The following is an 8678-nucleotide window of genomic DNA, read 5'->3' as shown; positions in this document are numbered from 1 at the left end:
TTCCAGAGGGTGGGAGGGATTTTTGTCCTTATTTAGCTTGTAATTGTCATGGTGTTGGTTCTTGATGGGTCCTTATGTATAAGGCCAGTTTTATGTAATGAGAGCTTAATGAGCAACAGGTCACATTTGAACATAGGAGATTCCCCACCTTTTTTTGTTTGCTTCCCCAATACTTATCACCCAAAAGGTGTGGTTTCACGTCAGTCTGCTTTGTCCATGGACCCTTGCTGTTTATAAGCTGCATGATCTTTTGCACCCTGGTTCCTGCCCCCGTTTCTCTGCTCATATCTAGCTACCTGCCTGCTACAACAGTATCTTTAATCACAGCAGTCTTTTGAGGTTGATGGTATTATTGTTAATCTCACAGTTGAGGAAACCGGGACTCAAGGAGATGCATGATACAGGATGCTCGGGGCTGGTGCACCGGGATGACCCAGAGGGATGGTATAGGGAGGGAGGTGGGTTCAGGATGGGGAACACGTGTACACCTGTGGTGGATTCATGTTGATGTATGGCAAAACCAATAAAATATTGTAAAATAATTAGCCTCCAATTAAATACATTTATATTTTTTAAAAAAGTTGCCCAGAGGGACATAGTGGTGCAACCAGGATTCAGACTCACGTTTTATGACTCCGTAGTCCCCTATATCAGTTTCTTGCCAAACTAAAATCATGCTTACCCACTTAAATGAAACTAAACCAGATCAGTCATGCAGCTTAAAAGAGTGTGGTGAGAAACAGCTTTCAGCTTTGTGCTGTAGACTGTCCCCCCTCTCAGTTTACAGTCTGTTGGAGAAACTATATTCTCTACTCCACTGACACATATAATAGTTGAAATACATGGTGATTCTTATTTTTGGTACCACATAAGATGTCATAGTCATCAGTAAGAATAGGAGAAAGTCTTTGAAATATTGAGAATGTTTCATCCAAGAGGAGAGGAGGAAGAGCATTCCAGATGGCAGAGAATACTCATGAGCAAAGGTGAGAGGGAGAAGGCAAGCCTGTAAAGCCATCTGTGTGCACGTGTGAGTGTGGCACATTGTCCTGTACATGATCACAGTGCTTTTTGACACTTTTCTAGCTGTCTTTATACGTCTTCCTTCAGTCTGTGAGGTAGGTATAAGCTTATTTTGTAGTTAAGGAAATAGGCTTGGGAAATGAAGTAATACGCCTTGGGTTACAAAGCCAGCGAGTCTCTCAAGAACACAATTGGAAAGCTGTTAATACAGTGATTTTTCTAATAATTCACATAATGAAGTGAATTCAACTGAATTGGGGAAATGAAGTTAGTGGAATAAGGTGAGGCCAAATTATTGAAACTATTGAAAAGTAGGAAATCATAAGCAAGGTCTCATGGTAAGAAATCAGGCATCTCCAAATGTTCTGAAACGGTAATATCTTGATGAGAGTGACTTTGAAGGAATAAGTGAGAACATGAGAAATTGGATTGGGAGAAAGATAGAAGAAAGTGCCAAGAGCAAGAAAGATGTTCTTCTGTATGTCTGGGAAAATGCCATGTTTCTGAGAACAGTTGTAGAAGTGCCAACTTTGGCTATCAAAATAGTTATATCCTGGAGACAACTGGAAATAGGAGTCTGGACAGTTGTAGAAATCATAGATATGTAGGTTTGAGCTGACAGATGGGATGCATGTTGAGAGAATGCGTTGTCTCAGTCTTGGTGACAAGCATAGTTGATAGAGGGCAGGGCTGCCGAAAGATGAGAAGGAAGGAAGAGTCTTTTCAGGCACAGAGCATTAGACATGAAAGGAATTTAAGAGGTAACTGATTCAATTTGCTCATTTTACCAATGAAAAGCTAAGTCCCAGAGAGGGAAAGTTACTTATCCAAAGTTACTGAAAGGAATCAGAATATAACCTAGTTTTCTTCGCTTTTGGTCCTCTGTTCTTTCTATAACATCAGAGAGTAGAATACCTAAATAGGACTGTAACCTGATACCAAAAAAGAAAAAAGGAAACCAATACTTTCTTTGGTCAGTGGATAGGTGCATATTTAACAATGAAATAGGAAGGAGCACATGAGAGTTATAGGCTCCAAGGAAAAGGGTTTATTGAGGGAGCAACACCCCAAAGATGAAAAGGACTTTGATTCACAGTATCAGTTCAGTTCAGTCACTCAGCCGTGTCTGACTCTTTGCGACCCCATGAATCGCAGCACGCCAGGCCTCCCTGTCTATCACCAACTCCCGGAGTTCACTCAGACTCAGGTCCATCGAGTCAGTGATGCCATCCAGCCATATCATCCTCTGTCGTCCCCTTCTCCTCCTGCCCCCAATCCCTCCCAGCATCAGAGTCTTTTCCAATGAGTCAACTCTTCGCATGAGGTGGCCAAAGTACTGGAGTCTCAGCTTTAGCATCATTCCTTCCAAAGAAATCCCAGGGCTGATCTTCAGAATGGACTGGTTGGATCTCCTTGCAGTCCAAGGGACTCTCAAGAGTCTTCTCCAACACCACACTTCAAAAGCATCAATTCTTCAGCGCTCAGCCTTCTTCACAGTCCAACTCTCACATCCATACATGACCACAGGAAAAACCATAGCCTTGACTAGACAGACCTTTGTTGGCAAAGTAATGTCTCTGCTTTTGAATATGCTATCTAGGTTGGTCATAACTTTCCTTCCAAGGAGTAAGCGTCTTTTAATTTCATGGCTGTAGTCACCATCCACAGTGATTTTGGAGCCCCCAAAAACAAAGTCTGACACGGTTTCCACTGTTTCCCCATCTATTTCCCATGAAGTGATGGGACCAGATGCCATCATCTTCATTTTCTGAATGTTGAGCTTTAAGCCAACTTTTTCACTCTCCACTTAAACTTTCATCAAGAGGCTTTTTAGTTCCTCTTCACTTTCTGCAATAAGGGTGGTTTCATCTGCATATCTGAGGTTATTGATATATCTCCCGGGTTAGGCTTTAGAGCTTGTCATCCAAACTTCTCAAAAAAACTTGTCTACACTCACATGTAACTAACACCTCAACTAACTGCAGTCTGGCTTTTATGCTCACTTTTAGTGTTCTCATTCCTAATTGCCAAGTCCTTACATTACTCTTCTGCATTGACACTATCCATCACTCCTAATTTCTCCTGGAAATAATTTCCTCTTGTCCATGATATCAAACTGTGTGTTCTCATAATCATCTATTTTCTTATTAATGGGCCCCTCTTCCTCTCTGCCTCCTGCTCTTCTCAATCTACAAACTCCCTACATAGTGAAATCTACTCTCATAATTTCAACTGCCACAGTACGCTTTGGCCTGTTCAATGTGCGTTTCCATCCTCTTTCTAGTTCTTTTGAAGAATTCCTCCCTTGCTGGTATTGTGAGGTGTCATCCGTGGTGCTCATATCCTCCCTGCCACAGAAGTAGATGTGAGGCCTGCATGCGCGTGCTGAGTCATCTTTGTAACCCTGCAGAGGATAGCCCTCCAGGTTCCTCTGTCCATGGGATTCTCCAGGCAAGAATACTGGAGTGTGTTACCATACCCTCCAGGGGATCTCCCTGACCCATGATCAAACCTACATCTCTTATGTCTCCTGCATTGGCAAGCGGATTCTTTACCACTAGCACCACCTAGGAAGCCCCAGCTGAGCCAATCATGTTATTTCCTTTTCTTCAACACAGTAAGTAATGAAAGGATAAGTATCTGTCCAAGTTGGCCTAATCAGAGGCCTCCTTAGTCTTTTCTACTAGAAATAGTAGGAAAGACTGTCTTCCTTTTGGATAGTGAGTTGTAAAGATACAGGCCTAGGGTGGTCAGTGGCCAACTTTTTCTCTACCTGGAGGAAGACAGCAAAAGAGTATGAGTTATAGAAAGAGAATCTGACAACTGAGGAACACTTTAAGAGGCTGGAGCCCTGAATCCAGCTGTGTCCAAACACAGCAAGCTCTACTCCTGGATGGATGAGCCAATAATTAGTTTGAGGAATTCTCATAACTCTGAAATCTTATCCAGAACTTTGATGTATGATATCTAACATGACATAGAAATACTTGCCTGCTGGATGGGCACTTGGAAGTCCCATATGGTCTCTAAGCTTGTCATGTCTTAACTGGATTTGACTGGTCCCCCAAAAGCCTGTTTCTCCTGCTATGTTCCTTATTGTAGAGAACATCATTACCATTATATCCAGTTACCCAAGTTAAAAATCTAAAAAGTTGCCCTAAACTTCTTCCTACTTCCCTATATTTATTCTCAACAATATTGCTAGTTTTACTCACTGAACCCAGCTCAACTCCATCTCTTCCTCTCTATCCTCACTTACAGTTTGGTTTCAGTCCTCATTTTCTCTTGTTTGGACTATAGCAAGAAACCTTTATGTAGTTGACCTGCTCAAATCTATTTGTCATACTGTTATCAGAATTACCTCCTTTATAGATTTGACCACATCTCTCCTACAAATAGATGGGGAAACAATGGAAACAGTGACAGACTTTATTTTCTTGGGCTCCAAAATCATTGTGGATGGTGACTGCAGCCATGAAATTAAAAGATGCTTGCTCCTTGGAGGAAAAGCAATGACAAACCTAGACAGTGTATTAAAAAGCAGAGATATTACTTTGCCTATAAAGATCCATGTAGTCTAAGCTATGGTTTTCCCAGTAGTCATGTACAGATGTGAGAGCTGTGCAATAAAAAAGGCTTTTTTCTCCAGAGCTCCAGATATGTTTCTAATGAACAGTCATGTTTAAAAACAACTGGACTATATGATGATCTTTTATTTTTATCTAGTTTGTTTCACATTTTTTATTTCATATTCAGTGCTCCCATTTCATTTAGTTTATATTCTCCAATTTCTCCATCTCTTTTTTTTTTTTGATGTTCTTTCTCAAGCCTTTATCAAGTGTAGTAAAACAGCTTTTGTATGCATAGATATAAATATGTATAATATATATTTTATAAAACTTATGAATTTTTGCCTAAAAAATTATGACATTTTGATTCCACTTGTTTGACTTAGCATGAATAGAATGCTAGATTTCTAATTAAAAAATATATCTGCAATAAGCAACAAAAGTTTGCTGTATAGCATAGGGAACTATAGTCAATATCTTGCAATAACCTGTGATGGAAAATAATTTCAAAAATAGTATATGTATATTTATATAATTGAATCACCTTGCTGTGCACCTGAAACATTGTAAGTCAACTATACTTCAATAAAATATATATATTAAAAGGCTGAGTGCCAAAGAATTGATACCTTTGAACTGTGGTGCTAGAGAAGACTCTTGAGAGTCCCTTGGACAACAAGGAGATCAAATCAATTAATCCTAAAGGAAATCAACCCTTAATATTCATTGGAAGGACTGGTGCTGAAGCTGAAGCTCCAATACTTTGGCCACCTGATGCGAAGAGCTGAGTCATTGGAAAAGACCCTGATGGTGGGAAGGATTGAAGGCAGGAGGAGAAGGGGAGGACAGGATGAGATGGTTGGATGGCATCACCAAGTCAATGGACATGGGTTTGAGCAAACTGGGAGATGATGAAGAACAGGGAAGCCTGGTGTGCTGCAGTCCATGGGGTTGCAGAGTCATATACGACTGAGCGACTGAGCAACTGAACAACTCCTCAGTTTAAATCTCTCCACTGCCTCCTCATCTTCTCTAGGATAAAGCTGAAAGTCTTTATAACATGGATTATAAGGCCTTCTGTTATCTGACCCAGCTGTCCTCTCTAGCTTCAGTTCCTGGCCTTAAATTCTATGCTCTTGCAACAATGAACTACTTGTTCCCAAATACCCACTGTGCTGTTTCACACCTCTGTGCTATTGCTCATGCTGTCTCCTCTCCATACCCGCCTTTTCCTTTAAAAATCAGCCAGGCCTTACTTCTTCCAGGAAGTTAACTGCCCTCCTCCTGGGCAGTTTCTAATTCCTGCCCTATTCCACCTGGTTTAGGTATTGTCTTCTGTGCTACCACAATACCCCTCATTCCATCAATAAATGTTTATTGAGTGCTGATTAAATTGAACAAGATAGCCTCTCCCTTCATGGAGGTAACATTTTCTTGCCTTGTGGTAAAGTTCATATCAGTCACTGCACTTTACACTGAATTAAGTTGAATTATACTCACCTGTTTGACTTTTCTGCTGGATCGTGAGATATAAAAGGATAAAAATCATGGCCAATTTAACTTTTTAGAACATGGCCAGGAAACTGGCACATGATAGACACTCAATATTTGTTGACTGATTTAGACTCAGGAGGGTCATTCCAGAAGACGGGTAGGAGGGAAAGAGGAGTAGGGTTAGGTCTGATCTCAGTGGGGACAGGGAAAGAGAGACTGGAGAGAGAGATAAAGGGATAAATGTGACTACAGTGTGGAAAGCATGTTAGTAGAGGCTATGGGAGCCCAGAGATGTGTTTTTATGCAGTGTATTGAAGCAGTTGGTGACCCATGAGGCTGTTCACTCTGTATGGTTAGCAATCTTTTATGGAAAGGGGAAAGCCTGCTGCTCTACTAAAAGGGAGAGATTATATGCTGACGTTCAGTGTATGCTTTCATTGAGTCCTCCTTCATACTAGCCCTGCAAACTGTGTTAGTACTATTTTACTAATGAGAAAGCAGAGACTCAGAGGTGAAATTATTTATCCAAGGCCACACAGTAAGTGGCAGAGCTGGGACTTGAGCCCAGGTCTGATTCTAAACAGCATGCTGCTGCTGCTGCTAAGTCGCTTCAGTCGTGTCCGACTCTGTGTGACCCCATAGACAGCAGCCCACCAGGCTCCCCCGTCCCTGGGATTCTCCAGGCAAGAACACTGGAGTGGGTTGCCATTTCCTTCTCCAATGCATGAAAGTGAAAAGTGAAAGTGAAATCGCTCAGTCGTGTCCAACTCCTAGCGACCCCATGGACTACAGCCCACCAGGCCCCTCCGTCCATGGGATTTTCCAGGCAAGAGTACTGGAGTGGATTGCCATTGCCTTCTCCCTAAACAACATAATCAGTTATTATTAGGTTCTACTGCATATAATAGAAAAAAATGCCAGATAAGAATGTATTAAATAAAATAGAGATTTATTTCCCTCTCATAAAAAAGTCTAGAGGTGGGAGGTCTGGAGTTGGTATGGTGATTCCTTGGCATCACCTAGGACCTAAGCTCCAATTTCTTGGTGCCACCATCTCCAGTATTAGTTTCCTTCCTGGAGGTTACCTCATGGTCTAAGACAGCTGCTGAGCCTAGTCTGCTATATATGCATACCAGGCAGCAGTTAGAAGTAAGGGAAAACAAAAGAGTACTTTTTTCCCCCAGGCAAGTCAACTCCCTTTAAGCTATCTTCTGAGAAGTTAAACACAGCACTTCTGCTTATATCTCCTTGCTAGGAAGCTTATATCAGGTGTATATAGCTGGGGTGGGGAGGGGGGGTTAGAGAAATGCACTCTTTCAGCTAAGTGAATTTGCTGCCTCTAATAAAGGTGGACTATCGCTATTAAAAAAAAAGAGGGACTAGGTATTGAGTGCACCAGGCAATCTCTGTAAAAATATTGTTTCAGTACATTTTAGGAATAATTTACATGTAATAAAGGGCTCATTTTAAATGTGCAAGCTGATGAGTTTTGACAAATGTAAGCAGTTGTATAATCAGCACCACAATCAAGATATTAAATATTATTTTATTATTTCTAAAAGGCCTTTTGTGTCCCCTTGTAAACAATGTCCTCCAATCCCTGGTCCCAGACAATCAGCGATTTGCTGTCACTTTAGTTTTTCCCATTCTGTTGGGTTGGCTAAAAAGTTCCTTTGGGAAAGACCTGAGTGAACTTTTTGGGCAACCCAATAGAATTTCATGTAGTCTTTTGTGTCTGATTTCTTTCACTCTGCATGTTTTATAAGTTTATTCTTTTTGTTGTATGTATCCATAGTCTGTTCCTTTTTATGGCTGAGTGGTATTATATAGTGGAGAAGGCAATGGCACCCCACTCCAGTACTCTTGCCTGGAAAATCCCATGGACGGAGGAGCCTGGTGGGCTGCAGTCCATGGGGTCGTGAAGAGTCGGACGTGACTGAGCGACTTCACTTTCACTTTTCACTTTCATGCATTGGAGAAGGAAATGGCAACCTGCTCCAATGTTCTTGCCTGGAGAATCCCAGGGATGGGGGAGCCTGGTGGGCTGCCATCTATGGGGTCACACAGAGTCGGACACAACTGAAGCAACTTAGCAGCAGCAGCAGCAGTATTGTATGGTATAAATATCCCACGGTTTTAAAAACCCATTCTCAGTCAAGATGGCAGAATAGGAGGATGCAGTATTCAGCTCTCCTTACAAATACATCAAGAATATATCTACAAATGGAAAAATTCTCACAGAGCACCTGCTGAACATTAACAGAAGACTTCAGACACCTCAAAGAATAAGAAAAAATCCTTCACAACCAGATAGGATGAAAGAAAGAAAAAAACGAGGAATTGGGAAGGGACCAGCATGCCTGGCAGGAAGCTGAAGATGAGGAGAGGTCCCTGCACTGCACACAGTGGGGAAATCTGCTGGGACCTTTTGGGGATTGAAGGGGAATGCAGTGAATGCTATGTGGAAGGCAGGGCAAAGTAAGGACTGTGTGCATGGTCTGGGTCACAGCCCAGCACACCCCAGCCTGAGTCATGTGTCTCCTTTTATGGAGGGGGACTGGGTGCTGAAAAGTGGGATTTGGAGTGCAGATC

This window comes from Bos taurus, chromosome X (assembly GCF_002263795.3).
Source record: "Bos taurus isolate L1 Dominette 01449 registration number 42190680 breed Hereford chromosome X, ARS-UCD2.0, whole genome shotgun sequence".
In the NCBI taxonomy this organism is placed as follows: domain Eukaryota; kingdom Metazoa; phylum Chordata; class Mammalia; order Artiodactyla; family Bovidae; genus Bos; species Bos taurus.
The sequence above is the reverse complement of the archived record's forward strand: the minus strand, read 5'-3'. Positions refer to the sequence as shown.